The sequence below is a fragment of the Meleagris gallopavo genome, chromosome 11 (genome assembly GCF_905368555.1).
Source record: "Meleagris gallopavo chromosome 11, MGAL_WU_HG_1.1, whole genome shotgun sequence".
Lineage (NCBI taxonomy): Eukaryota > Metazoa > Chordata > Aves > Galliformes > Phasianidae > Meleagris > Meleagris gallopavo.
Window position 1 is genome coordinate 6,726,944 of NC_139414.1, and position 26,165 is coordinate 6,753,108.

The following is a 26,165-nucleotide window of genomic DNA, read 5'->3' on the forward strand; positions in this document are numbered from 1 at the left end:
ATATCTTTCATTATTTAATCTTTTGCTTGCAAAGGAACTGAAGACAGACAAGCAGTTTAAGACTTACAAAACTGTAAATATGGGGCAGCAGGTTGCTTTTCAGACTTGAGAGAATTTTTTTCTCACTTATGTATTTATCAGTAAATGGGTTTGAGAATGGTAACATTCTCCTGGATAAACTGATAGTATAAGCTGAAAGTCTGTAGTCAATACATTTGTGTTACAACCTGCTATGACTTAAAAATGAACTTTTTCCATTTAAACAAATTAAATTTGTTTTAATTAGATAATTATTTTCTCCTTCAAATAAACCAGTTACCAGATTCTATAAAGACTACTTCATAAATATTCATGTCTGTGGAATCATATATATATGTAGTATTTTATCATCAGAAAACCATTTAGTTTGCATTCTGCAGTTTGGCTGAGAATTCTACAATAAAACTGTGACTGTCTTAATTCCAGTTCTATCTTGCAAAACTCTGGTCATTTCCACAGATGCCCATCCTTATAAAAGCATAACTGAGAAAACTGCATGGCATAGAGATTAAATGCTATCTCATTCTGTTTTAGAAATGGAAAATTCAGGCTCAGCATTCCATCATCTTTTAGACTATCTACTGTGGGAGTGTCAGCATCAGACAATTAATTTAGCCACCTGTAGAAAATGAACTGGTGATTTTCAAATGGTTTACAATGAACAGGAACAGCAATGTGAAGTCATCATACTTTGACAATCTAAGACACAAGGTTAAGTACTGAATGAGTGAGATGATTAATCTACTTTTTCTGCCTTACAAGTAGTTTCTCCTCAAATGTGGGTGAGCTTTAACTAGGTTGCACTTTGCTGCTTGCAGTGCTTGTATCTGCAACTTTGACATATTTCGGTAGTAATAAATATGATGTTCTTCTTTTCTTCCTCAATGGAACAACTTAAAATGAGTTTTAGGTGCTTTAACTTGTGGTTAAAAAAGGTTAAAGGTTGTGTCCTTTTTAATTTTCTATCCATCCGATAAATGCGTAAGAATTGATGTAGCATACCATTTGCCATTCCAGTGTCCATGACATAATGCTTAAATCACTTAGGTTCATATCATGTACCATATTTGTTCCCTTCAGCTACACATTTAAATGCCTATTGGCTAAATTATTTCCTTCTTTTCATAAAATGTTTCTTCTATGTTAACTTCAAGAGATTTCTAGTAGAACAGTTTTTCACAGGACTTGGGAAAAAAAAAAAGTACACTTTCCAAAGGTGGTCATGAGCAAATGAAATGTAGGGTGTGGAAACTGGAGTGGCCTCTGTGGTTATCATCCTCAGAAAATGGAAAATCTGCTTGTGAACTCTGGGAAGTCTAGCAGGTTCATAACACTCTTTCAGTACTTCACTTTCTGACCAGATATTGCATCACACATTTTAACAACTTACCTAATACCTATAGCAGATTTTCTAAGAAGTATCATGAATCCTTGGTTCATTTCAGTGTCAGAAAAAGGATTACAAACATGATGAGTTTTGGAGCTGTTACTGGTAGTTAAAATGTGTAATACTACCAATACTTGTCAGAGTGTAGAAGGAGAAAGAGAAAAATGGACTTCTATTTATAATAACACATCCATTTTCTAAGCGTAAACTTGAAAGACTGTTTTAAAAAAAAGAAAAAGTGAACTCTAAAAGAGATGACCATCTCTTATTATTCAGACTTGGATACTTTTTTTATAGTCTCGCATTTTAGTATTTATGTCAAAATTACTCAGAACTGTTTTGTTAGATCTGTGGGTTGTTTGTTTGTTTTTTTCCTAGTGAAACGCATCAAAATAACAATACAGAAAAATGTCTTCCACCAAAACTGCGGAAGACTAAGCAGATTTTCATGCTCCTTGCATACAGCATTAAAATACTCTTTTTTTTTTCTTTAAGTATATTGTCTATGCTTCTTTAATTGAACACAATTCTTTGAGAGGCAATTAAGACATGAAGTGAGGAGTATAAGACAGAGTCCTGTTACTATTTCAAAAAGTGAACAGACACAAAATGACAAAGAACTGAACCAATTTTAACTTTCTATGAGAGCAACAAGATTCCTGATCTATGTATAAATCTATCAAATAATATAAGAGCACATAATAAACCTTGCAAAAGCAATGATGCATCTTCTGTTATCTAGACTTTCCAATCTGCAGATCAGTAGCAAGTGACTACTAGAGAATGTTTCCCTTCAAATTTATTTCACCATTTTATATGTAAGTCCTCTGTTCTCAAGCATAGTAAGTGTATTCTTTGATTCCATTTATTACCCTTCAATTTTATCTGACAGAAAAGTGATATAACTAAAGAGAATCTAAAAAAGTTATCCCATTTTTTTGTCATCATGTACTTAATTCAAATTATTCAGGAGATAAGGTATCATCATGTAAGTCCCTTGACTTAGAGATTAATTCATGCACAGTGAACATTCTGGCCCACTGGAGCAAATCTGAAGCAAATAATGCTTTTGTAATTATCCAGGTCTCACCAGGGAGATCTCCTTCTATATGGTAGGTAGTGAAGTCTGACATCTTGGCTACCAAAGTGATTTATTAAGCAGGAGAATTTGTATGGTTCCAGAATATTTAGAATAGTGGATAGATTTCCAAAAACCAGTGTTCTGAAGTATATTATTAATTTAGATGAATGTTAAAGTATGCACTTGTACAATCAATGAATATATAGATGGTATAGTATATCCAGGAGCTTGGCTGATGTAATTATTATATTGGAGTAGGAAAAGAAAGACACTCACCCTATCCTGGGCTCACAAAATAGACTCCAGTGGAGTGGATCTCCAGAAGAGATCTTTCCCCACTGGCAGTCAGCTCTTAAATGGGTCTGGGAGATCCACCCCTTCCTGCAGCACAGGTGAATTGCCTTCACCCGTGGCTGACTCACTGCTCACCTCAGGTGATCAATCAGAGGTTCAGGCCGTGATTCAGCAGTCCCCATACAGCACTTTAAAATAGTGGTATTTTTCCTTAAGATAGGAATTACTTTACCTGGGAAAAAAGTAGAATTTGTGGTTAAGATGATTAAGTATTGTTGTGCTTGAGTATATATGTATGTATATTTTTCTCTTCTTCATGCAAATTTTCTTCCTTTAAAAGTTAAAGTGTTCTTGGGGCTTCATCCAATTCAGAGTGCCAAAACTACTGATTCTTAGAGGCTATTTCATTTGCAGAATATTTAATGCTAATCTTAAATACTCGTATATTTTCAAAATGCTTCCATTAGTTATTGTAGTCACATACATAAAAATGTCTGCTTTAGGAAAACTAATGTTCTTTGTCATATCAGCTTTTTAGAAAAATCTTCCGTATTATGCCACTGCATATGTCCTTCATTTTGGCCTCGGTGCTGTAGTTGATAAAGGACACCCTGACTTTCCTAAAGCCCTGCATGAGTTCAAAGGCGTAGCTGTGTGGCTAACCAAGCATGATTTGTGAATTGGTCGTGGATATATTTGAAACTGAAAATCAACTTTTTGTTCTATCTCATGTTCTAAACAGACCCATAATACCTTGATATTATGTTACCCATAACCGATTATAGTCAGGTTTTCTATCTGCTGGTATAAATTTAGGTCAGCAGCGTCCAAGAGCCCTCTGTGAAATACATCTCTGGGCTTTTCTCCTCTGAATAAAGTATTTGAGGTTGAAAACTGAACTGTCATGGCAAGGTTATCTATCTCATGAGAGACCATAATTCTTCTTCACTTCTTCTTCTATGAATTATTTCTCAAATTTGAGTACAAGTTATTGAGACCAGATTGCAAACAAAGTGGAAAGTGTAGTCGTTACTCTGCGTCTTGGAAAACAGACACCCTCCTTATATCTAGGACTATGTTTGGAAGTTTCAGAGGGGCCAATCTTAAGCTAACTTTAAAGCATCAAGTATGGATCAAATGCATCAAGATAAAAGAAAATGCATCTGGAAGTTCAGAAAAGATGCTGGAAAAGATTTGTAGAAGATTTGGGAACAATTATAGGAAGGCTAGATCATTCCTCCCCATCAGCCTTGTGAGCTTTGTTGAGATTGGTGTCTTTCTCCTGCCAGTTTGTTTCCGGAGCAGAGCTACAAACTACCAGCCCTTGGTCCTATTGTACCCGGTGCTTTTCTCTCACAGCCTGGGATACTGTCACCTCCCCTGAGACTTTTGTGAGCTTTATATGTGCTAGTGTAACAAATACAAGCATTTGAAGAAATATTTCACTGAATTCTGCTACCTCAGCAGTTTCTCTCCCTGTTGTTAACTTTATGTCTTCTAGTAGCTTGACCTTTAAGCATAGGTATTTGCCAGGAAGAAATAATAAAAGGAATAAAACTGTAATTACGAACATAGTATATCTATTTTCAGAAGTGCATGTATGAACACGCATGCATGCACACACACATACCCTCATAAAAGAATTACAGATAATCCTGAAGGAGCTTAATATTTATTTTAGAATCCACTACAGTGACTAAGAGCGAAAGGGATATTTGCATTTCACAATGAAGAATTTCTCTCTATTATTTATGGCAGAACTGGCTTCTCCCTCCTACAAACAGCTTTTCCTTTGCTGTAAAATCTTTATTTAATGGCTACATTCATTATGCCGCTACAAAGACGTCTCCATCTAAACATAACTTTCTTGCTTCTCTTGTTTTTTTGCTTTACTTGTGCCCAGCTTTGCTCTCAGTTCACTGATCCCTTCAGCAGCCTTAACAGCTTCATAGTATGCAGGAGTTAACGAATATAGATGCAGCAAAGCAATTCAGCATTGATATTCTGCCTTCTCAAACCTCTTGCCCCCTTCATCATTGCTATATGTGGAGAAAAATATTTTGACAGGAGCTTATGTGTATGATTTATATACAGTAACAACAGAAAAACAAATAGGACTTAAAGAAATAGTTGCATGGAATACTAATGTACCTTTTCCATAAATAATTTCTCTTACACCTTAAAGAAGATATCTAGGTGAAATATGGAGAGCTTCCTAAGGACAGGGTCACTCTTAATTCTTCTACATGTAAATACACAGTAAAGGATTTTACTGAAACATGATTGATTTGTGCTCCCTGTTGCATGAGGGAAGCTTCTTGGTTCTGACCAGACAGCCTGTGATTTCAGCTGCAACAATCAGGTGGGATAAAATACTAGGCTCAACCCCACCCCATATATGTTTTTCAAATCTGTTTATGTTTTTGTTTTAGTAACTTGGACCTTGGTCATGATAGTGTTCTTCCTCAGTAATATATATCCGAAGCAATCCCAAAATTAAATCCAAAGCAAATTTAAAATTTGCATTAGCCTTAATAAAATTATGTCAATTTGCATCAAGTTAAAAGCTGTACCAGGAACTTCAGCTGAATAGCAGCTTGGCTGCTATACTGACCAGGATTCTGTCAGATAAAAATAACCATGTTGTGATCCAAAATTTAATCTTGGCCATTAACCAATATCCATTCCCCTTAGGGCTCACTGAAAGTTGAGTGTAGCAAACAGGAGCATCCATGTTTCCTCTGCTGGGTTTTTGATGAGGCTGTCAGAACTAGGAGACTTGCATAATGACAAAACCATTCTGTTGAATCTATCTAGAATTCTTGTTTTGTTGCTGTAACGACAGTTGGTCGCTTGTTGTTTTGTTGTTTTTTTTGTTTTGTTTTGTTTTTGTTTTCCATACTTGTAACCAGTGCTTGAATTAACAGAGGAAACTTGCAGGAATATGTAAGCACAAGTGAATTGGAGCAATTTTTGAAATATTACATAAGATGAAAATACAAATGAATTAATCAAAAAATTTCATGAAATAACATGAAGTACATATTAATAATTGTCTAAGAATGTGTGTGAACTCCCTAAGGAAGATGCTATTTTGTACCTATTAGATGCAAAGCTAGGAGTATAATCTACAGCCCTAGCTATTGTTTGACTATACTGTACCAGGTCTCAAGGATTGCCAAAATATACATAAAAAAGATGCAATTCTCCAGTAGATCATGAACAGGAAATGATGTTGTTAAGTGCAAGATTTTGCATTCTCTATTTTGAACTAATATTGGTCAAAGAGAATTGAATCAAAAACCAGGAATAGCAGTCATTAAGGCATTTTTATACCTTAGCTGCACTTACAGCAGCTGATAGCATATTTCTTGCTAGAGATCTAAGATGTAGTAAATAAGGTGTGGTTGGCTGATGTCTAAACAATCTCCTTCCATCAACTGTGTGCTGGTTTTGATGTTCTGTGCTGCTTTGACCCTGTTGAATTTCATATTCATAGGCAGAAAGAACATTCAGGTATCTCAAAACAGTCAGTGTTTGATGGCAGTTTTACTACTGATCTCCTTTCAGTTTCCGTTGAATTCTTTTGATAGAACAAAAAAAAAGTCTACTCTGTGTATCCTATCCTGTGTAGGATAAAGTATCTATTTAAGAGATCACTTTATACCTGAGATGTTGATTCATAAACAGAAGTTAGAACTACTCTAAGTAAATGTTACTATACATGAGATTTTATAACTTTTTGTCTGCGTTGCTCTATCTTAAACTGCAAAAATTAAGATTTTAATTATTATTAATAATAATTGAATGATTTCTCATTAAGAGATGGAAGCTGGTGATGAGATTGAACTCTTGCAGTCGTTTCACTAAAATAAGTAAAATGCAGACAATTATAATTACTTGTTGTAAAAAGGTAAAAGCAGTGAGCTAATGATTTCTCAATATCAAGCATCTTCTTTCATGCTGAACAAAATTAGCACCACTACCACCTTTGGCAAAACCTCTTTAAAATGAAAAGGAATTAGCAATTAGTCCAAACTTTAGAATTTAGCTCCAGGTTCCTAAGATATACAAGCTGTTATTGCAATAGAAGGAGTTTTTGCTGGAGAAATCCTTGCTCATAGAAAGAGGAGTTGTCAAGCCTTCCTTCTCATAAACATTAATCCCTAACCTCATTTAAATTCATAGAGTTTTTGACTATGTGGCCTGGCACATGGCTGGCTCAGTGTTTCGCGTGAAGGTAGGCTAAACGAAAAGATGTTGGTGTATCAAGCAGTTCAGAAATAAGACTGTTCTACAGAAAGTAGATTCTCTGCTTGGGTTGATTCAGGAAAAGGAAATTTTTGAACTAGTAATCCTAGTTGTGTTGTTTTGGCAGTGTTATAGGATAGCTAGAGATCAAGGGAAGAAATCAGACAAATGCTGAACTGGATTTTATGAGAGATTCTCTCATGCAAGCAAATTGAAAAAAAAAACCACCAATGAGCTATTAATTATCTCAAGAAAGTTAATAACTTCATTAGTCTGGTTTTATTTTAAAAGGTGTAAAAAAAAAACAACAAAAAGCATGTCAGCTGTTGAATAGCAATTAGAGTGAGTATTTTCAATTATCTAACACGTTAAACCACTTTAGATTGATAAAGAGTAAGGTGAGTAATTGTTTAGAGGTATAGTTAGAGACAGGAAAAGATCCTTTAGTGCATCTCAGAAATGATATTTGTAAAGAAACTTCATATAATATGAGTGGCTAAATAACACAAAGAGCAATTCACAAGTATTTTCAGGATTAATATCAATATACTCTCTTTGCAGTTATATTTTGTTATTTGTTGTTAGGTAGAAGATGAGTGACTGATGCATGTTTATGAAAGTGCTCTGAATGTCTAAACTTTCATAAATGTAGCTGTGAATCATTTTGGCTCAAATCCGTCTTGAAAGTATGTGTGTCATTTGCTGCTGTGCTGGCATTCATTTCCTGCTCCATTGCAATACAGTGAGAAAGTAAGGCTGTGACATGCAATTTAGCTGATCATCATGAAGAACAAATATTCGAAGTAATATAATTAGAGACTGGAAATTGTTGCCATAAAATATCAGGAAATAGCCTCATAGGTAATTATTATCTAACCTAAGAATTTTGATTGGCTCATCAAAAATTACAAAGTGGAAACCAAAACTGCAATATGCCTTTCCTTGCGTTAGCAATACTGCTCATAAGGGCAGCTGTGTTTTATAGAATAAAGGAGAGTAGATAGGAGCAGAAGACAGCAGCCTCTCACTGGTTGCCCTCTTTTCCATGTATTTAAGTACCAAGTGAGACATTTGTTTTTACTAACAGTTAAATGCATTCACAGTAGTGGTAATTCCACTGCTTTCTGTAAGAGTCGTATTAATGGGGCAGGAATGTCTATGCTTTGTAAGCTTTGGCTGCCATGGCCAAAAGCTTCTGCCCAGCAAGAAAGATAGAAAACACTGCTCTAGCCTATAGGTAAGAAATGATCATTAACAAACAGTGAACAGTAAATAAGTAGTATAAAAGATTTTTTTAATGAAGATTTCAAGCACACTACAAAATTGGCTTGACACAATAATCCCTCATGGTATGGAATAATTTATACATAAAGTTAAACAAAGAAGCCCATTGCACAGTTTTCACATTTTTCATCATTATTACTACTTGCTGTGTATTTGAAAGGTTCTATCATGTTTTAGATACAGTCATGTGAGAGTGGAGCTTGATACACAGAATTAACCATTAGGACTGCATTGATATGACTTCCTTACGAAATCTTTCATGTTTAAAACAAATGAAATGTTATATTCTTCTCTATGGCCTCACTGATGACTGTTTTGCAGAAGAAATAAATTTTGCATCATGTAATTCTGTACACTGAACTGCGTGCTGTGGCAGATCTATAACAGCTGAAGATCTCCCACAGACTTTAAGGCTTTAAAAAGCATTCACTTTGGTGAACAAGAATGCCAGTATTGAGATGGACAGAGTAAATTTCTTTATTGTTACAATAGTGACAAATAGAAGCTAATCAAGTGTGTTAAATCCATCTAAGAGCTGCCTGGGTGAGAAGAGAGATAATACCAAAAAAGCAAACCCAGTGTCGCATGTTTGTAATGTGTCTGCTGGTACTAACATTTTGAGAATCTGTGCTCCTCCATAAACATCCTTTACCCTTACAAGTCTAATAGGAACTTCATTTTCCTTAACCATTCCTGTTTGTTCAGGAAAAATGACGTAACTGCCACCACTTTGGCTTATGCTGATAATGTCACTTCTTCTGAGGGAACTCTTGATTCAAAGCTACTTCTGACGGTTTTAAAGAACTGCCAATGCCACATCAATAGAGGAAGAGCAAGTGCCAAAATTCCTCTTGCAGATGCTTCCAGTGTCTCCAAACTATCTCATACAGATTCTCAGATGTGGATCAGAAGCCAAGTTTTTCAGTGTTGCATCTAAGCTGCTTATTGGAAAGTATCACCTTTTGTTGGCAATAAAGAATACCCGGGACACAGACATTTTTACGAATCATCGGTTTCAGTTTTAGAAATGTGCTGTAGTTATGAATCACTGATGTAAATTGCTATCTATAATGCCTGCAAAATGGGTATTTTCAAAAATCTATCAGCAACAATGGGTTTTTTTTTAGCTATGAGTATTATTTATTTGGATTTATCGAGAAAGCTTGCAAAGACAGCTGTTACTGGTAGAGAGTCTGTCATTTCCTGACAGTTTTCTTTCTCAGTGTGTGCTTGTGATAAAAGTAGGCAACTGCCCACTTTCTCCCTAGTGTTTCTTACCTTCATTTACTTTTTCTTGATTTAGAATTTTGTTTTCTCTCACTGTCAGTTTTAAAGGCCATGCAAATTAGACAGTGATAAGGGAGGGGGTGTCAGGATAGAGAAGCCGCACATTTTCAAGATATTTTTAACAGGAGACCCAAATGCTGTATTTTGTACCCTTACTAAATGAAGCAATTTATTGAATTTCATTTTCTGTCAGCAACTAGTGGAAAAGAACATACTATTCTGAAATATTATGTCTTTTTGTTTTCTGGTTGTGGTTTTCTGGTTCCTTTTTTTTTTTTTTTTTAATTCCATAAACACAGAGTTTTTTCTGACACCAACTCAGCTGGTATTTCATCCCTTACCAAACTTGGTCTAACAAGTACTACCCACGATTTTAAGGGAGCTCCAAAATGAGCATGTTCACACATGAAAATTCAGCTGCTCCTCCGAATGGCCTTTATGGAGCCACAAGATACCCAAATGATGCCTGACTGATGACACTGTGGTATTTTTAATCCCTAACCGTTCTGCTAAATTTGTTCCTTCAGCATACCACAAACATCCACTGTACTTTAGCCTGCTCCTTCTCAGCTGACAGTTAGTCACTTGCACAGTATCATAATAACTAAATAGCAAACAATTAATCATGAACTCAGGCTGTCAAAAGTGAATATTGAGTTAGGATATTCTATTATTAATTAAGCACAGTTAGATGACAAATAGCCCATCTACAGTGCGGGTGATAACAACTGCCACATAGCAATTACACACTGTGGCAATTAAATGTAATGCAGCAGAACTGTGAGGATCAGCAAGGTCACAACAGTAAGACGTAAATGACTGATCACGAATCATATCAATCAAAGGTATTTTTTTCACCTAACAATATAAAACTTCCTAACTTGTCTCCAGTGCTATGTTAGCTGCTTTGTTAATAACATTTATGTTATTAATATATACAGGTCTCCCTCAGGTCAGAAAGATAGTTGCCTACTTAGCTGAAATTCAATGAATTCAATTAAATGCTGCAGCCTTGGGCTACTGTTCTAAAATATTATTCATTCGGAGGCTTTCTTACAGCCTTGGAATTTTTCCTTAATAGCCTTCAACATCCTCAGGGTCCTTGTATGTGAGAAAGGAAGGTTTGGGGTCCGAAACAAACTGTATTTTCAGATTCACCACCAGATGTGTTTGTTTAAGATAAGACCAAATACATCCAGATCTGACAGGGCAGAAAGGAGGATAATTACTGGCATCATAATGGAAAAGTAACATGTCCTGAGCTTGATTTTTAGCTAGAAGAAACAGAAAGTAGCCTAATATTAGTTGACTTATGTACATGTTCACCAGTGTATCTGGTCCTCTACTATTAAGTGTATTTTGGATCATCTCTTGTTTCCATACCTGAAAAACAATGAAAGCAGACCTGTATGTTTTTTTGCATCCAGTAAAGTAAATACTGATAGAAGTTTATCTGTATTGAATTTTAATGAATCTTTTGTAAGATTCATTATTATTATTTCTAGAAATAATCCTTTCTTGTTATTTTCCTTCATGCAATCATGGATAAATCTTTACCAAAGAAAAGCACAGAAGCAATGAAAGATTTCCCAAACTGACAAAATTCATGGTGGATCATTTTGGTTTTTTTTTATTTAAGCAAATGATGAACTTCATTGAGAAACCCTACAACTTTTGCAGTCAGTAAAGAGAAGCATGAGAGAAACATGATACTTCAGAGCCTTAAATTCCTTCCATCCAAATTCATTACAAGCCACAGCTTAGTGGTTAAGACCTAGATTTTCCATACACTACATGTAATTGAGTGTTTTCCCTTAAAAGCTTTAAACTTACAAAAAAGATGATGCTTATGAATTAAGGCCTGAAGGCAAAGAACGTAAAATATGCTTAAATGCTAGCGTCTTTTATTTTACAGACTATGCAATGACAACAGAAGCTCTAACTAACTCCTTAGCTTTAGAAAAGCACACATACTTGATTTTACCAGGACTTACCAGCATTCCATGTGATTTGGTGGAAAAAAACCAATGTAGTCTCCTGATAACCTAGAATTTAAATACTCCTATGGCTGTAGGTAAGCACTGTCAGCTTAACAAAGCACTTGGTGAAGCATAAGTTCTGACTGTAAAAGCGCAATTTCAGAATTTCACAAACTAGAAAGCCTAGAAAGCTAAGCTTAGAGATAGCAGAGATGGGGTAACAGAAAAAATGATTATTCCAGCATTCCCTTTGTTCTCATTACAAAATCAAGGTTCAAATAAAGTCACCTATTCAGCCAAAGGAAAGGTAGTGTTGTCTATAAAGCTCATTATATTTATAAAATGTACAATGTCCTTAACCAGAAGGATTGCATTGTATTGCATTTTTGAATGATATTTTTTTTGTGTGCAATTCTGTTTAATGCAAAAAACTTACAACAGTAATAAGATTCAAGCTAACAGCACAGCTGCTGTGTTTTAATAGCCAGGGTATAAATTCTCCAGATTGAAAAAATTAAGTTTTACACTTCTTCAGTATATTCATTTTGTTATCATGGGTCAGATTCTTAGCTGATATAAGTAAGTTATCTTTTCCTTGCTGAATTCCACAGAATCGTCATCATTTACAGTGAATGAAGATACTGTTTCAACATAAGTGATTGCTGAATATACAGGGATATAATTGTGATGCTTTCTTTTTTTTTTTAAAAAAAAAAGCTTTAAGTTTCTCTTTATAATAGAAGTACAGGGTGTGTAGAAAAAAAAAAAAAAACAAAAAAAGACCATGAAACGATTAGACAGCTTGTGTGACTAATAGGAATATGGTCCCTAAAGGGAAAGAACATCTTACCAATGCAAGTGCACTCAATTACAGTTTTAAATCAGAGTGTAATTATGTTTTTTAGAGGGGAAAAAAAAAGAAGAAGAAAGGTTTCATCTTCTAGGTGGCCCTTGTTTTAGCAAAAGGACAAATTTTGGAAGTGTTTTTACTTAGATGATGGTCTACATCCTTCATGAATTTGGATTGAATCCAGCCCCTAAAGGGCTGGAAACAGTTGTATTAGCTTCCTTGTACCAGACTTTTAAAAAAACAAAACAGCACAAATGCAATAACAAAAATGAAGAGCCTGCACAGCAGAATAGCCCATGTGCTCACATTATAGAATCACAGAATCCTTCGAGTTGGGAAGGACCTTTACAGGTCATCTAGTCCAACTCCCCTGCAATGAAAGGGGATTCTTACACAAATCTTAGTATTTGGAAAATGAAAGCATTGTTTATCCCAATTACATATGAGATATAATTACAGAATGGCTTGGATTTAAAGGGACTTTAAAGATCATAAAACATCCATCTTATTGCTTAGAGGCGAGCAGCACCAGTGAAGCAACAAAAAATCAAATGATAGGAAATCTCAGTGTGCGCAGATCTGAATGGCTGCTTCACATCTTTTCAGGTTTTATGCAAGCCATGTTGCATTTCTTGCATTTTGAGTCCTGCACAAATAATGAAGCTGTGGCTTTATGAGTGTCTCAGAGCTAGTATAATAAAATAATGTAGCTCACATTAGCTTAACCTAAATCCTGCAAAAATTAATTCCAGAGAAAAGCATACAATGCCTGTCTGAAAACTATTTATTACCTTCTGCTGTGATTTTGTCAGTCACCACAGGCTAAAGGGTTAGTACTTGGATGTAGGAACTCCTCCTTGATGCAATGGGCAGTGTTATGAGTAGTTCAGCAGGTGACTTAGAGTGTAGCGATGTGGCAGTGTACAGTTTGAGATCTGAACTGAGAGAATGATAGTATGTTTTTGTCTGAACTGAAAAATGAGAAAGAAGAAAAAAAGTAGAATAGTCCACTGAAAAGATTACGTTTTCTCCAGCATGTTGTTTGATTTTGGGTGGAGGTTATTTAATAATTTCAATGAATGCTTTTTATTTTTCCTACCAAGATGTTAAGCACAGGATACAATTGATACAATCTTAAAATTCAAAGTGAAAGAAATCTATCTTCAGGATTTCTGAGAAATAAGTTTTGGAGTTTCTGAGAAATGAATTAGAATGCAAAAATTGTTTAAATGACAGGGGCAGAAAGCAAATAATAATTTATTAAACTACAGATCCGTTTGTCCAAATCCAACACAATAAATTAAAAAAAAGAGAATTTCAGGCAAATGAGGGCGAGGAATAATTACTATGGTCCAGACTTGCCTTTATCTGCAATGGCTCCAGGCTACATCTGAAAGAAGCTCTGGAGGAAGCTGAGCCATAATTTCAAATACATATGGGTGGTAAAAGGAACCACATAAGTTAACACTGAGCTTATCTTCAAATATAGATCCTCTCACATATTAAGGCATCTAAGATTTCACCAAACTTTCAGACTTTAGGGTTTCCGTCTGCCTAGCTCAGCTGCCAACTAGGATTGATTCCCACCAAAGTTACCACTAGGCTCAAATATCCTATCCTTTAAACCCTAAGCAGCCTGACAGCCCACTTCAGCAATTATATAGGAGATAGCACAGCAAAATGGTACCAGAGACATACCCACTACCTTAAACCAATACCCAACTTTTTAATAAGCTGTAAGTTATCAAAAATGTTCACATAAGGATTTAAACCTGATTTTTTTCTTCCAAGAACAGTACTCCAGTTGATCTCCTGTAAGATCTCGTACAGCCTGTATCTTTTTTTCTGAAACCATTACCATTCATAGGGGAAAGAGACCTGAACCTCTTTAGTTAGTGCATCAGTCAGAGGAACTTGCAAGTAGTTTCTCCCCCAGTGAAAAATGGAGAACAGAAGATAGAGATACCTCATCTCCTATTGCTTGTGATACATGCAGAGAAGCAAAGAGAACATCCTTGTGTAGAAACATAATGCAAGTTCTAACTAGTCTAAGCTGAAGTGGTATTTAATTCCTTACCTTTAAATCATTAAAAATGTTAGCATATCTTTAAAGAAAGAAGAGTAATCAGTACAGACTTGTGGGGGGCACTACAGAAATGAGAAGTTGAAGTCAAAACAAAAACTTCTTCAATTATATGTTTATCAGATTAAAATAAGAATCAAGGAGAATGTGGATCCCTGAACCCAAAGAGGAAATTGACAGTATAATGGAGGCAGGAGCTACATGTAACTACATTGTGATCTCTATTCAAAAGTAACATTTGGCATTTTTGTATTTGCACCTAATCTCTGCTAGCATACAGCTAGCAGCTAAGGCATGAAGGCATTTCTAGCTTTCTTAGCTATAAGTGCAGTGAAAATTGATTGACTGTATCCAATGTATTAGAGCAGATAACCAAGTAGATAATTATATACATATCTAACAATCATTGGATTGGAAAGCTGTAAAAGTAAAAAAGAGAAGGTAGAGGCATGGAGTGAAATGTGTTTTGGTGGTTATCTGGGAAGATTATTAGATTGGGCTTTTTTTGAGATTGTACAAGAAAAGGAAATTTTCACCCATGTAATCTGAATGTAATGAATCCTTTATTTCTCTTCTTTCATCTACCGTTTTGTCTTTCCTCTCTATAATAGGTTTGAAGCCTGCTATTTTTACCTCATGCCTTTATCTAATATCAACATTTATTTTGGAGTAAAAGTATTATCTCTTTACAGTAATATGTTTGGAACTGCTTTCCCAGTTATAACCTTAGTACTTTTATCAAAACAATACAATCCTAGCAGTAACCAAAATGATCTTGCAAAGGTATTCAAGCTTCCTTATTCCTTTCAGAACAGTTTATACCAGTAAGCCTAAAACTCTCTAATTTGCACTCCAGAATACTCCACATATAGCTAGAGAAAGGTCCAAGCTCACATAAAACAAACCACGATTTTGTAAGTGCACTGCAAATGTTCCCATCTTCATGCAGCATGACTTTGTAGCAGGAAACACAATGCTTTGACATAAATTGAAATCAGATGATATTTGTCCTCTGTTTTCCTGTTTTTAGTAATATCTAATTGTGACCATGAATCATACTATTAGAAGAATAGTGCAGCAAGGTAACAAATAAATCTTGTTATTTTTATTGTTGCCATAATCAAGTTATCTGCCTTCTAATACATCAGTCAGGATTCTGTTGTTTGAAGCAGCTTTAGGTCCTAATTGGAAATAATTTGTGTGTGGTAAAACTTAATGACTCCAACAAGATAGTTCTTGCACAGGAAGTTAAGAGTTAGTTCCTTACATTGCTCAGAACATATTCAAAGTTGCTCTTAAAATTCTAGAATGTGAGCAAGCCTCACATCTAGTAGAACTCTTACAGCTTCCTGCTTAAGCTTTTCATCAGTGACACTATATGACCTTCAGAAGCCACCCCTCTGACTGCACTACTGTAAAAGATTATTTTAAGAATGTAAAATAAAAGTACACTACAAGTTCCTAAAGGGACTGAATTCTTGGCTGGTTGCTGAGAACTATTCTGCTTTGCTTCACAGTACATACACTACTACTACTCAGTCTCATGCTTATTCATTGATATGTGTCTAATTCTGCAATAAACAGATAAGGTTCTTGCAGAGGGCATAAACAGTCCATCTTTGTACTGTTGCTCTAAGGCTAGACAAAATCATGGTACATGGAAAGAAACGCTGAGGAAAAACACTAGATTGTGGTCTAGCTGGTCTGCAAAAATACAGCAGAGAAAGCCACTTGAATATCAGCACACATCTATTAGCTCAGTTGGTGTTTTTTAGATACTTGACACAAATCAGATAGCGTGAACATGTAATCCGGTGCTTGGTCATATTCACTTGCCTTATCTGAAGTAACAAATAATAATTATTTTCTATAATGGGATCAAGCTGCAAATAAGCTACATTGCCATCTCAGCTTTTTAGCTATGAGTCACAAGACTTCTTTTCTTTCCCCTGCAACTGCAGATTGTTTAGGGTGACATTACCTGGGTCTAGATGGTCCCACCTACTGCAAAATCTGTAGAGCTTGTTTATTTTGCCATGTTTCTGTACCTTGATCTTTTAACAGCTCTCTGGAGAAGGAGGGGGAAGGGTTTCTAGGTGCAGTATTTTGTATTGTCCTCATTGAATATTTTTCCCTCATATTGGTGGTGTTTTTTCCTTCGTTTTCAGTTTGTGACTTCGTTGTTTTCCAGATAAAGAACTGAAGACACTAGGATTTTATTGAAAACAGAATATGATTATTAGGTTACCTAATGGCCTCCTTCCCATTAGGGGTGACAACACATGGAAATTATATTTACGGAAAGGGCAACAGCTCCTTGAAATGCAGTTCTTCTCCAAAAGGTAAATCTAAAAGCATTACTAGCAACTGCATATTTACCATTTATCAGCGATTCTATGGTAAATCTACTTAGCCTCACAGGGTAATTCAGATGGGAAAGGACCTCTCAGGGGGTGTCTATCATCCTCTGGCTCAAAGCACAGTCACTGACGAGATCAGGCTGGGTTCTCAGGTTTCATATTGACATTAAAATGTGAATAACGCCTTCACCTTAAGTCTGCTCAGAAGGAATACAAATCACAACTCTGCAAGTGCAATCCTATGGACTATCTTCAAGACATGCCCAAACATACCAAACAGTTGAATATGTAATTTACCAAATATTAGCTAGCTTACTACATGTTCTGGTAGGATGCCAAAGTCAGGTCTCCATGTGGGTAGGAGACGGTCAGATTGGAAAGTTTATATGGAAGCTACCCATAAATGTGCCCTGCTTTTAATGTAGGGAAAACAATTCTTCAGTAATTATTTCCAAATTAGGTTCTTATTAAAGTTAATTAGAGCATAGTGCAGCAGTCTCAGAACCCAGATCAACCTCAACTGGTGCATCCAAATGCTGCAGACAAACTCTGGCTTTGACGATGTTAATACCATATGACTGTGCCTCAAAGGGCAATTCAAATCAATTAACTTGAGAGAAACCTGTGTTTATGATTTTCACATCTGTGTAGCAGGTAAAGTCTAGATATCATTGTGGTCTAGATTACACCTTTGTGTGAAGACTACAAAGGGCCTGAGCCCTGTGAAGGTTGTTCTTCAAGCTGGTTAACAAGCACTTTTTCATATACCAGGTGTAAGGTCACTAACCACTGGGTCCCTGAGATGTCTTTAGGATTGGATTCCCTGTTGTATTTGTATTTTAAAGATTTGGTTAAAACAGCACAGGCAGTTTTTTTTCCCTTCAGGTATGATCTCACATCACCATATGAGCTGATTATTCTTTTTCACCTTTGTTTGATATCGGCAATGAAACCTTGGAATGTTTATTCCCTTATATCTTTTATGTTGCAAACACAAGCACCGCAAAAGAATCCAGCCCATGAAAACAGGCTAAAGCTACTGCAATTTAGTGAAGTGCCAGCTGATTATGTTTAAGTGTGGTAACAAAAACTAACATGCTGAAAAAATGAAAGGTTAACTAAACTCTACAAAGTACAGCAAATGCCATGAAAGATTTTAGCGCAGTTGGACAGTCAGTATTGTATTCCCACCTTTAAAATAATATATTTTTTTAAGGATCAAATGTGTGTGCTCTAAGAATTCTTTTAAAATGCCATTTAATAAAGTCCAGTTAGTAATGTTTGATAATGTTTGAGTCTTGCAGACTTGGAAGGCAGCAACAATCCAACTCTAGTTGTTAAGATGGCATTTTCAGCAAGAAAGTAAGGCTACCTAGATATTAATCTGAATGAGTTGGCATGTTACAGGGAAAAAAAACAAACAAACAGAAAAAGGTAGAGAAAAAAAAGGCACATTTCCATACCTTGTCTGAAAGTTTCTCTGTATATTATACACAGAGGATGCGATAAGTTCCCATTAGCAGAAATATTTTACATAGCCCATGTAAAACATATGTGCCTTTTATAAAAATGAAATAAACTTCTAAATCTCTCACTGTCAATGATCCCTTTACTCACATAAATCAGTATGGTATGTGCTCCTGCGTCATCACTGTTCCTTCGCTGGAATGACAGTGCATACGAGCAGAGCACAAGAAATGAGATTTTGAGTGCTCTATGGTGTGTCAAAAACTGGTGCTTGTAGAGAAATTATTTCAATTTTTACAAAATTCTCACCAGACTCACTTAAACTCTTTTTATGTATGCCTTCCCTGGCATCTGCTTGCAGTTACAAATGCAAGAGTCATCAGAAAACTTGATTCAGTGGTTAAGGATCTCCTAGCAGAAATTCACTGGGGTAGATATTTTTAACCAGTCCTTGATTTTTCAGGCATTCTCCAAGTTTGTCTCCAACACAGTCTCCCTCATTCTCATGTAAAAGTCTCTCCTTTTTATGAGATCATTAAGGTAAATATTTAGATAGTTGTCAGATTCTGCACAGTTCAGATTCCTACATGCTGTGAATGTGAATTGCTTGTGTTATCTTGTTCTGTCAGTAAATGTCTGCTTTGCCAAATTCCAAGTGCAGAAAGCAATACATGAAAAAATTAAGTCCTGAAAATGCCAGTTCTGTTTGTGCCAGACCTTGCTGCTGGTTTCCTCAGCAGCTGCTTCCTGATTCTGAATGTCACAGTGGATACAAAAGCATGTAATAGAAGATTGGCGTAGGTGGGATATCTCTATAACTTTTGCCAGCGAAACATTCAAATCTTCTCTCACCTTTTGCTAAAAAAGATGGAGAATTTCTAGTGGAGCTTCACACCTCAGACAGGTCACTGGGAAATAAGGAATCCTTATAAATTCTCTTTCAGTAGCTAACCATTCAAACAGAGAGGAAGCATTTAAAAACATGTTTCTACTTCAGGAGCACAGGACTATTTCAACAGGAGTCCAATATTTGGATGCCACAAGTCTTCTAATAGCAGAACTAAGACTTTTTTTTCTTTTTTAAAGTTGCTCTAGCATGGGAATTTTCTACATCCCAAAGCAAAACATTGGGCTTTTTTTATTCATCCTTTTCAATTCCCCTGCTAAATATCAGTAGTTCCCAGTGTCCCAGTACCCTGGGATTAAAATGTGATTCAATGAAACAGATTCAGACAGATTGATCTAAAATTATATACTGATTCTCTTTTAAATGCTTATAGGAAGAAATTGCTATGTAGTTCCAGTTATTGCCTCATTGCTATCTGTGTTAATGGTAAACATTCCAAAGTGATTTTGAGTTTCTACTCTTAATCTGTCAAAATACTTACAGTCTTGACTTCACTGGTTAATGTTTATTTAACCAACATTAAGATCTTCTCATTTTGCAGCTGGAGATGAAATTATTTACCTCATGTCTTTTCCAGTACAAATTATGTGATTAGGACAGGCTTTACATTTTTGCTTTTTAAAACTGGGAGTATTTTGAAACATGTTTTGATTTACCAGCTTTCTCTCCTATAATGGTAAACATAAATGCAAGCACAAATGTACATCAGCAAATCTTTCATAAAATGGCCATTGGACTGGAATTTAACAGGCCATATCCAGTATCATCACTATCCTGTTCTGCCTGTAGTACTTTTAAAGAAAATAACTTTTTAAAAAGAGGTCATACTTGTTGATGTATCTGTGAAGTAGCAGAGAATGGAAAAGCTTCATCAGATTCCCCTTTGATCAAAATATCATGACCTGATGTCTTCGTAGGGTATTAAAACAGTACTGCCTGTGGCCTTGGTCTAAACTGACAGCCTTAATTGCGTCCTTTTCTCTTATTGAGTAATAGGATGTTGGAGAAGCACTACAGTCCTAAAAGTTATACTTTTATATTCTTTTGACATTATCTCAGGTAAATGATATTAACATACCACAGTGAATACACAACTATGAAAAAAATATGTCGAGAGTTTTGTTTGGGATTTATTTACTAGTACCTATTAAATTACAGGATGATTATCTAGGGTCCTAGATATGCACAGTCACCTATTTTGCATGATGTTACCAGGCATGAAACTTCTCTCCATCAGAAGAAGGGACCGTAGGCAGAGAATATTACCTCTTTCTTTTTTCTTTAGAATAAATAAAAGAGGAGGAAAGCAAGACAAAGAGAGCTGCTCACCTCCTAGGTTCTCAAGGTTCTCTTGGAAACTTCAAGAGCAAGAACACATTTTATATTACTCTGTTCAAAGTGATAATATTGAATAATATACATTATTCACAGCACTATCAGGATAACGAACTACTCAAGTTATCCATCTCTAGCACATCTAAAACATTTTTCATTTTCACACATAGCAAATCTCAAAGTGTTTTTTAATTATTCAGGCCGCTGATTGTATTTTTAGTCTCCGTAATTCCTTTTCTATCCCTGTACTGTATCCCAGTGTCGGTAATACAGTTGTATAACTTTTTAGATGAATCGATGAATATCGACCACTAACATAAATAAAATAAAAATTTTTTTTAAGATTTCAAAATTAATTTTTTAAGCTAGCAGAAAAACAGATCTCTCTGGAAATGTAGGAATGAACCAAGCATCCATTCCTCTTCACAGTTTGCCATTTACAACCGTTATAAACATACTTGTATGAAATGGCAGCAGAATCTTTCCCACATTACAGAAGCCAAAGAACAGATTGTAATTGTGGCCCTATATATCTTCTGGTAATAACAGATCTGTTTTACTTTCCTTAATATTTCTCAAATGCTTACAGTCTGCCCTCCACCCAGTCTGGGTGAATTGCTAAAATTAATTTTCACTTTGTGATAAGGTGACAACTGATGAACAGTGCATGTGTATAACTAATTTCTTTTTAAACCAATCATTCCTTTGCATTCGAGCAGAAAGAAAATGTTCTTCTCTATTGGAGACACCATGCACTTTTGGCATGGGTTAAAATAACCTCCTCCATCACTGACACTGACACTGACAGTACTCTCACTATTTCCTCGATGATTATATGATCTCTGCTGTATCTGGGACAGAAAATCCCTGTGCCATACCAGTAAGGGGTCATTTCATAGGGCAGTATTAAATTAGTTTTCAAGATGATGACAAACTACAGAGTTTTGCTGGCTAGCTGAAGACACTAATGAAATCAAGAAATTGTGGTTGTCATTTGCAGTGGTACTTGATTCTTCTCAGAAAGACCTAATCTGAGAATCACAAGGTGACAGAGAAAATGTGACAGTGAGAAGTATGCAACTGGAAAATCATTCATAAGCTTTTCCTAGTCTACTACTGTATCTAACTTAAAGTGTTCCTGGAAAGGCAGTCCTTTGTACTATATCTGTTGAATTCATCCCTCGCAAATCAAGGTATTAATTTTGCTTTTGAAAAGTGTTCTTAGGGTAGTGAACTAGAAAACATTACTTACAGGATTTACAGTTTAATGAGTTCTTAGTATGTGAACAAGCTGGCAAGATGTAAGCCAAACTATCTATGGGCTAAGTGGTTTGGCTGGAAAAGTTTCAAGGCAGATCTGAACACTGAGTTTGGTTTGATAGAGGCAGAACAAGGCTATTACTGACTCTAGGCTTTTGGGTATGACTTAAGCATGATTATCTCCTACCTTCCTGCACTGTCATGTTTTGGAATCTCACACATCTTAATTTCAGTCTTCATGGATGTAATGATGGTTGCTTTCTTTAGACTGACCCATAAAAAGTCACCTAGGTATCCTTAAAAAAAAATAAAGATACAACACAGGAGAATAAAGAGCTGAGCATTAATCTGAAGGAGCCCTCTCAATAAATATATGTGAAAATAGAGAACAGCATAGGCTGGTTGCCTTCAGTGCCTCAACACGAAAGCACAAATTTAGTGAGAAACCATTGTAACAGTAGTTTGTCCTTCAATAAATCTATGCTACGAAAAGCCTCACATGTTTACTTAATTATCACTATTATCTGGCAGTTAAGGAAACCGAGATTCTTGGTATAAGGGAGTTCTGTTGAATAGAGGAGGGAAAACACTTTTTTACACTATACAGCTTTTTTAGTAACTTGTTTGCCTCTTTTCCTTAGCAAGATTTGTCAGCTGTTGGAGAAATGCTTCTTTATTTAGTTTTAATAAAACATGGAGAGTTTTAATAATAGGCCAGTGGATATTCCTTTTATGAAACATCACCAGTTTGTCTATTTATGGAAGGAGACTTAAGGAATTTTGTAAAAATGTCGCTACTTTGAAGATAATACAAAGCAATCAAAGCCACCCCAACTCAGCTGAATATTTTTAAGACTGAGCCTAAGATAACAGGAGTGGATTGGAAGAGATTTAGGTTTTGTATCTTACTAACAAATCCATCAGTGTTTTTCTATTTCCTCTGAAAACCTTTAAATGAGATTAATACAGCTGATCTGTTTTATGTCTAGCCCAGTCTTCAACTCATTCTCCCTCTCACAAAGCCATTAACTTGGGTAAGGCTTACAGTACTTGCAATCTTGATTTTTCCTACATCTGCCTCGCAGGTTTACATGCACGACTTGTCTATACTTTAGCCTGGAATATCTGTAAGGTCCATCCTCTTTAATAATACTAATAATCATATAAGATTTACAAATTTGCATATGTACTAAAATAACATAAGATGTTAAAAATCTTTCCCAGGACAAGGTCAGTTGTACTCTAGAAACTATGCGTTTAATTCTGACCTTTACTAACAAAATATATTTATTCATTTAAAGAGAATTGTAAAAACACACGCTGTTTGAAACTCATTTCAGAAGAAAATAGCATCGTTTGAAAGCCTTTTGAAAACAAAGGTCTGTGTTGGAATTACTCTTCTGTAATAGAAAGTATAATTATTTTCACTTAGTATTTCATCAGTTATGAGCAGCTGATTCATCATTTCTAATATGACAGAATATCTTGCTACTTTTAAAAAAAGTGAGGCCAAATAGTTGACCTGACAACCTGTTACCTCCAACAACTGCTATAGTGCCAAGTTGTGGGTGGAATACTTATCTTATTTTCCATATTGCTTTATATCTGATATGCAGCTCAAATTTAATGGCTTGGGATTGCATGGCAAGTATTATATCTAAAAATGGAAGTATCACAAAACATGCCGTTGATAAACTTTACTGAACTCAGTGTTTCTCATAACTTTATCACCCATGATTTCCCTATGGAGTTAAATTTGAGCTCTAATGTTAATGGCTTAATATCGTGCATGCAGATCTAGGTGGTCTTTGTGTAGTCTCACTCTGAAATGGACAGTGCTGAGGAACGTAATGCAGAGCCACTCACATGTTGCTTCATTTATACATATATTTTTTCCTGAAGCAGACAGCCTTTCTCCAAACACTCTCATCAATCTACTAAGCTTTGTCTGTAGTTATCTGCTCAAGTACCACTCAAATGCATAAGATCTATGGCTTCCAATATTTCAATTATTTCTAATACTTGAGTGCAGAAGATCTGTTACTTCCAAGTGTTTAATTCACATAAGAGTGTACTGTTTAAGTGAAGGTGGCTTGGTTTAGTGCTTACTTATGGGTATGTACATAATACTGATCGTTAATAGAAGCAAAGATGACAAGCAGGAAGTGGGCAACAGGGAGATTTTAGAGGCAAACAGAACACAAGCAACACAAAATAATTAACATATTGATGTGGTCTATGGTTCACTGGAAATCTATTGGTATAAAAATGCTGCTTGCAAGCAGAAAAGGCTATTACAGTATGCCTCTAAGATTGGCTTAGTTATAAGACTTCTGTTAAAATCCTTAACTGTACAACATTATAGGTTTGCAATGTGTAAGTTATATGTTTCACGTCGGAATTAAGAATGTTTTAATCAGGTGCTCATAATCAATTAAGCATGTTTATCAGTCAACATTCTTTAACTATTTCACTATCAAAAATTAACCTTGGAGTATATTTTATGATCCTATAGTATATCTCCATGTATTGATCCCTGTATTATAGATTCACCAGCAAAAGTGTTCAAAACAGTCCTAGTAGTGTCAAAAATAAGTATCTAAGTAACACATGTCCGTCTGTTTGTTCTCTATGAAACCAAGAACATCTATTTAACCGACTACGGCATGACAGAAATGTCATAAAGTATACCTACAAAGTAAAAATTGGCAATGTCTCTGCCAATGTTTAGTTTAGTTTACTAAATCAGAAAAAAAAGATTCCTTATCACATCTATTTTAGAAATAAAATTTCACACCTGTTGACATCAGTGGCAAATTCTGAACAGCTTCAGTTGAGTCAGGATTAAATTTCAGAAATCTGATATATGCCACATAATTTCTTCATCATTTTCCATAAAGCACTGTGGCAGATTCTGTTGTTTGTTGTCTCTTTTTTTTAAACAAAGGTATAAGCTATCCAACCAGATCAAAGCTATCCTGGCCATTGCTATGATAATTATTAATTAGGTATTAGTTGTTATTAAGGTATTATTTCTCAAATCCTTATTTTGTTTGAACTCACCAACACGCTCGCTCAGAGAAATTGCTTCTCTCTGGTTTCCACATAGAAGCCTTGTGAAAACTTTGTGCGTACTTCAGGAGGTGATTTAAGGAGATGTTATAAAGACGAAAATTATCTGTCAGTAAGAGATTTCCTGAACTGTTCATTCTTTGGTACTGTGAATGTTTTCCTTAAGGCATTCCCTCTAAAGGCCTAAATACAAAACTTTAATTCTCCGTGTAGTCATTAAAAACAAACAAACAAACAAACAACCCCACAATTCTGAATAAGTACATACTTTGATTCATTTTTTGGAGGACCTATTAACTGTCTTGCTCCTACCCAAATCATGAAAATTAGAGGAGCAAAGTTGGGCAATGTGACAGCATCATACCTTGGCCAGTCTGGCTTTCAGTGCTTGGAGCAGCGGACTCCCACCATTTTGTTTTGGATAGATTTCCTCAGGCCATTTTAGCATAGGATTGACAGTTTTGGCTGATATTTAATGAAAGTTTGCTTTCTTTATTCTGTCACATTGCACTTGGCTATGAAGGTTTGTTAACTTTTATTTATGTGAGGATAAGCATAAGGGGTAAGCAGTGAAGGCTGACAAACCCTTTGTAAGAAACCACCCACTCACTTAGATATTTTATGGAGGGAGATATCCATACAGTATACATGTACATAATAGTTACAAAGTTAATCTTTAACACTTATTCCTTTCCCAGGCCAGCTCCAGGATTATTTTTGATTGCTTTTTAAGATCATTCAGCACACAATCTCCTGTGTGACAATCATATAAAACTGTGTCAGACTCAGGCACTGGCTTTAATTGTAACACAAATGTAATGTGACACGAACAACGCACCCTGGTGTTCTGAGGAATAACGTGATGTGTCACAGTGGCAATGTGTGAATCAGGCTTCTCCATTGTTATGGAAAATATGGCCTTCAGATGAAGCTACTGCAGCAGCAGCCCAAGAATCTGAGCTCAAGAGAGTGCTTGTCAGCACTGAATTCTTCTCCATTATCTTCAAATAATTTTAAAATGCTACTAACTGGCCTGCACAGACTTCAAAAGATTTTAATCAAATGTTTGTTCTGAAGGCAATTTATTATTTTTTTTCCTCCTACCTGGAGTGTATTAGGTCTGCCAGACATTAATCTTGCTTGGCATTTCCAGAATTTGTCTTCCTTCTTACTCCCTTATTTACACATCTGTAAGAATATCTATTCATATAAGCATTTTAACTCAAGGA

The 26,165-nt window shown here is 35.5% G+C and overlaps 1 long non-coding RNA gene across 1 annotated transcript in view; it reads right to left on the reverse strand.

Annotated features, from left to right (window-relative positions):
* The window catches only part of LOC146543616 (uncharacterized), a 62,041-nt gene that overhangs the window by 22,949 nt on the left and 12,927 nt on the right, over positions 1-26,165 (reverse strand). The window lies entirely within an intron of this gene.